This window comes from Seriola dumerili, unplaced genomic scaffold (assembly GCF_002260705.1).
Source record: "Seriola dumerili isolate Sdu_G_001 unplaced genomic scaffold, Sdu_1.0 BDQW01001608.1, whole genome shotgun sequence".
In the NCBI taxonomy this organism is placed as follows: Eukaryota; Metazoa; Chordata; class Actinopteri; order Carangiformes; family Carangidae; genus Seriola; species Seriola dumerili.
Genome location: NW_019175863.1, coordinates 1 through 5,953, shown reverse-complemented (window position 1 = coordinate 5,953; position 5,953 = coordinate 1). Strand labels below are relative to the sequence as shown.

General features: G+C 38.9%; 1 pseudogene; it reads right to left on the bottom strand.

Moving 5' to 3' along the window:
• Positions 1-3,134: 3,134 nt before the first annotated feature.
• LOC111238770 lies at positions 3,135-5,284 on the bottom strand (annotated as a pseudogene).
• Positions 5,285-5,953: the final 669 nt, after the last annotated feature.

The following is a 5,953-nucleotide window of genomic DNA, read 5'->3' as shown; positions in this document are numbered from 1 at the left end:
CGCAACAACTTTGAACTGGAAAGTTTTCAGTGTTTCAAAATCAAAACTTTTCAAGGCTGAAATGTGTCCGTACTCAGAATTTATATTCAGAAAAGATGCCATATCATTATGACCGCTTTCCCCTCTAATTATACTATAGGACACTGCAGCATTTTCGTTTAAGTCTTTATCAAATGCGTTCACAGAAAATATTGATGTGCCAGGAGCATTGTTTTCAATTAAATATAACTCCAGGGGACTGTGTGAGAACTCTGGGATGTTATCATTGACATCTGACACCTGAATACTCAAAGTTTTGAATGTGGAAAGAGGAGGCTCTCCACAGTCGGTAGCTGTTATTGAAATGTCATAATATGACACCGTTTCCCTGTCCAATATTTCTTTTGTCACCAATGAATACATATTTTCTTTAAATGACGGTTTTAATTCAAATGGTACATTCTCCGTCAGACTGCATATGACTTTACCATTCAGGCCCGAATCAACATCTGTAACACTGATAAGAGAAATCACGGTCCCATGTTTCGAATCTTCTGAGACCATGTTGGATATTGATGTCACTTCTATTTCAGGTGTATTGTCATTGATATCTTGAATCTTTATCAGGACTCTACAGTCCGTTGTCATCGGCGGCTGACCTTTGTCAGAGGCTTGGACGTCTAACTTGAAAACATCAGCTGTCTCATAGTCAATTTGTCCGTTAACTCGAATCTCGCCTGTATTTCTGTCTAGGCTGAACAGCTCCAACACCTTGGAATTCATGTCATCCCCGAATGCATACTCTACATCCCCATTTGTTCCTTCGTCCAGATCAGTTGCTTGCACTTTTATTACAATTGTATCTAAAGCAACATTTTCTTGTAACATCACAGAATAAACCTCTTTCGAAAAAGTAGGTCTGTTGTCATTGTTGTCAAGAACCTTTATAGTAATATTAAGATTTGCAGATTTTGGCGGTGTCCCTCCATCTATAGCGGTTAAAATCAGGCTATGGTTTGTTTTCTGCTCTCTGTCCAGGTGTCTCTGTAACACTAAGAAAGGAATTTTATCCTCTCCCCTATCTCGAATTTCTAAATGAAAATTGTCGTTTTGACTAAGTTTATAGCGCTGTATGGAATTTATTCCAACATCGGGATCACGTGCGCCTGGTAACTGAAACCGTGCTCCTGGTAACGTCGTTTCTGCTATTTCAATTACCTTTTCTTTCTCTGCAAAACTCGGTACGTGGTCGTTAGCATCCGTTATTTCCACTGTGACATAGTGGATTTCAAGTGGATTTTCAACAACGATTTTCACATCTATTAAACAGGCTCCATTTCTATCGCACAGCTGTTCCCGGTCGAGATTCCTATGAACATACAAAAGCCCATTGTTCGGGTTTACCTCAAATAGCGGGTCCTGAGCTCCAGAAACAATGCGAAATCGCCTGTTTATCAAGGTACTGACATCCAGGCCCAAATCTTTGGCAACATTTCCAATAATAGCTCCCACTTTAATTTCCTCTAGAGTCGAGTATTTTATTTGAGCGAAGACCAGCTCACCAAAGCAAAACAGCAGAGAGAAAAGCAGAGGACTCGACCAAGACATCATTCTGCGTCTTTGTCCTTTGTCTCCTTAGGTGTAATCATTTAAAATGGCATCCACATATATCCTCCTTTTAAAACACCTCCAGTTGTCCTCAGACCATATTTCAGAAAACCACGTTCGCATGGGGAAGGGTAGAGATCAAAATCCGAAAAGATGGCATTCTTTGTGGTCATGCCAGAAAAAAAAATACTCTTTCAGAGGGACAGAGTCTATTTTGCCTGTAGCTTCAGCAATTCCCTACTTGTAACACTGACACCCAGTGGACCATTCAGTGCTTACATTTGTTAGAAACGAAAAAAAACACAATTAACACAATTCCACTGAACTGAAACCTCTCAAGTACGATGTGTAGTCTCACGAAACCTCATATAGGCTACTTGAAAAAAAAAAAAAAAAAAACCTTCTGCACCATGGACAACGCAAAAGCTGCTGTATTATAATGGTGACAAAACTGAGTTGATTACCTTTTAAAGTGTCAATAAAATCAAACATGACTCTCTTCTATAGCCTAGATAATAAAAACCGATTTAAAAATCACCGCAACTTGAGCAAAACCTCCACGACCAGACTTTAGCATCATGGAAGGCGGCAAAAATTTCTCTGTTGCTTGAAATGGACTGGACTAAAACACCTAAACGTATTTTACAGTTTATAGATAGGGAAAATGTTAAGACTATGACCGCAACACATAACCGTTTTTCTTTCCTAAAAAAGAGATACTATGTTTTCAAAACTAATGAGCTGATTCAGTCTCCAGATCTGTACTGGATAATGTGACACAGTGTCCCATCATAATTACTGTCTTGTAGCTATTTAGAAGTATAGTCAGTGGATATTGAGCACTCTATTGCAATCAACATGATGATACTGAGGAGAAAAAGTGATGAAACTGAGCCCAAAGTTATCATCAGATAAAAACTCTCTATATCCGTCCACCCCAAAGAGACTCTAGTCAGATCACTGGATTCCTGATAAGGTGGAAAACTATAAATCCAGATTTCTAAAACCGAGTAGTGTGGTCAATAAATTCAGTTTGCTCCTTGAAATCAATCAATGGAATAGATAAAGCTTTAAAGGGGAAACCTATATTCTGGCTTGAAAACTGCTTGAATATGACCAAGTGTAGCTCAGTGTCAGCACCATGGACAGCGCTATGATATATGACGTAATGTTGGCATAGATTTCTCGTGAAGTAGCTTAAAGTATTGCTTGAAAAAGACATATCCGAAGTTAAACACAAATCCAAATTTAAAATCATCATGATCAATACACGCACAACTATACCAGTCAAAAGTTTGGACACCAAGTATATCAATATCGCCACGAAATAGTGTCATGTCAGTAGCATAAGTAAATTTTCTCACTTTCAGAGAGGTGTAAGTGAAATTGATGAAATTTAAATGAAAACGGCATAAAACATTTGAGAACATTTACCCTAGTATTGTTTTATATGTTTCTAATCTTATCAGTTTGGAAGAAAATATCTTAACCCCCAGTAAATTCTCTGTGACTGCGTGAAAAATATTTTCAGTTAAATTCGAAACATGTCATACCTCTTCAGATGTTCTCCTTCTGTCAGGAAGCACTAGTGTATTCGCATGACTTCCAGGGACAATAGTAGATCCTATACTCATTCTGGGTCCAACTAACATGTAGCGTTTGTCTCCAGATCTGTACTGGATGCTGTGACACAGTGTCCCATCATAGTTAGTCTCTTGTAGATATTTAGAAGTATAGTCTGTGGATTTTGAGCACTGCATTGCAATCAGCACGATGACACTGATGAGAAAAAGTGCTGAAACTGAGCCCAAAGTTATCATCAGGTAAAAAGTCACATTATTTTCCTCATCTGCTTTTGCTGAACTTTTCACATCAGAAGCTGCAAAAGCCTCTTTGGGCTCCACAAGTTTGACAATCACAGTAGCTGTTGCTGAGAGTGAAACGTTGCCATTGTCTTTGACCAGTATGACCAGTTTATGCTCAGCCTCGTCTGTCTCTGTGAATGAGCGAAGTGTTCTGATCTGTCCTGTATAGCGGTCCAAACCAAAGAGACTGTGGTCAGTAACTTCCTGCAGTGAAAACAGTAACCAGCCGTTATATCCTATATCAGCGTCATAGGCTCTGACTTTAGTCACCAAGTGTCCTGCGTTCACGTTGCGGGGAATCTCCTCCACACCTTCAGCAGAACCGTTGGAGCTGAGTGGATACAGGATGACTGGAGCGTTGTCGTTCTGATCCAGAATGAACACGTTCACAGTGACGTTGCTGCTTAGTGACGGAGTTCCAGAATCTGACGCAACAACGTGGAACTGGAAAGTTTTCAGTGTTTCAAAGTCAAGACTTNGTTTACATCTGATATCTGAATGCTAAGAGTTTTAAAAGTTGATAAGGGAGGTTCACCACAATCAGTGGCTTTTACTGTTATTTCATAACGTGACACCTCCTCTCTATCTAAAAAATCCTTAGTAATAACTGAATATATGTTCTCTTTGTATGATGGTTGTAATTGAAAAGGCACGTCTGAAGTTATACTAGAAATTATTTTTCCATTAACACCGGAGTCTTTATCTCGCACACTCAGAAGCGAAATAACTGTGCCAGGCTTTGAGCCTTCAGACACTGTATCTGACAGCGATGTGACTTCTATTTCCGGCGGATTATCATTGATGTCTTTTATTTTTATAATTACCCTACACTCACCTGTCAGTGGAGGTGTTCCTCTATCTGATGCCTCAATATCCAGTTTATATACATCGTTTTCTTCATAATCCACTACTCCTTTTATTCTAATCTCTCCGGTTAATTTGTCCAGTTCAAAAATGTCATAGACTTTTTTCTTAAGAGTTTTTCCAAGCATGTATTCAATTTCACCGTTGGTACCTTCATCTGGATCCGTGGCATTAATTTGAAACACTGAAGTACCAATTGGAACATTTTCTTTTATTTCAATTTGGTAAATCTCCTGACTAAATATCGGACGATTGTCATTAATATCTAGAACAATAATGGAAACATTCAGTGTGCCAGATCTAGGAGGTTTACCTCCATCAACTGCTGTAACCAGAAGTGTTTGTTTGTTCTTTTGCTCTCTGTCTAACGGCTTCTTCAGCACTAAGAATGGTATTTTTTCTTCATCGCTTTGACGGATATCTATTTCAAAGTGATCGTTTGATGTTAAAGTGTATGTACGAATAGAGTTAATTCCAGCATCGGGGTCACGAGCAGTGTGCAGCTGAAATCGCTTTCCTGGTAACGTATGTTCTGCTATTTCAAATCTCTGCTGTTTTTCAGGAAAAGCAGAAGAGTGATCATTTACATCGGTAATTTCCACGACAACATAGTGTATTTCCAAAGGGTTTTCGACTATGACTTTTAGCTCCATCAGGCAGGCACCACTGCCGTGACAGAGCTCCTCTCTGTCGATATTCTTATGAACATAGAGAGCCCCATTGTTCTGGTTTACCTCAAAAAATATCTCCTTAGATTCAGAAACAACACGGAACCGTCGGTCAGACAAAGAGGTGATGTCAAGACCAAGATCCTTAGCAGCATTTCCAACAACAGTTCCTTCTTTAACCTCCTCTGGAATAGAGTACCTTATTTCTGCCAAAGCCCATTTTCCGAAAAAAAGCATTAGAGACAAGTAAAACGAAAAGCAGGAGGAGTTACTTGTTCTGGTTATTCCTTTCGTCCCCATAGTTATACAGCATTATACAGCATAATATCGCTACATACAGAGAAGCCCGTTACTGCAAACGGTGATTATTTATATCCAACCCAGTGTGTACCGCATATTTACAAATAGCACAAACAAGTCCATCAGATGCCGGGCTCTATTTAACTGCCTTCTCTCCTTCTTTCAGGGAGCAGACAAAAGCTTTGTGAGGGGAGGGACAAGGTATCCTATGGTCTCCCAATGTAATGCTGACACCCAGAGGACATTGGAGGAGTACTATGCTATATATTCCCCTAATAAAAAAATAAAATAAAAAAAACTCTAACCAATGGTCATCTTATATAGGCTACAATACGGTTTTCAAAATGTATATCTTTTCAAATTGTTTGTGTAAAAAGACAAAATGAGTACAATGTCTGTTGGTAAACTGTGGAAGGAGCATATTAGTTGAAGTGTCTACAACATCCTGCAGTTAATGAGCTTACATAAATTCTGGTATTTATTAAGTTTCTTAATTCAATTGTGAATAATTTTTCCCAGGAAGACAAAAAGCAAATGTGCTTCAGCGCCATAGACAGAGATTTGAACCAGGCGTTTCACCTGAACGAAAGGAGTCCAGCCTCATGCACATAATTCACACAAAAAAACCGAAACACTTAGCATGTACTGTTGATTGTATTTTAGGATTTG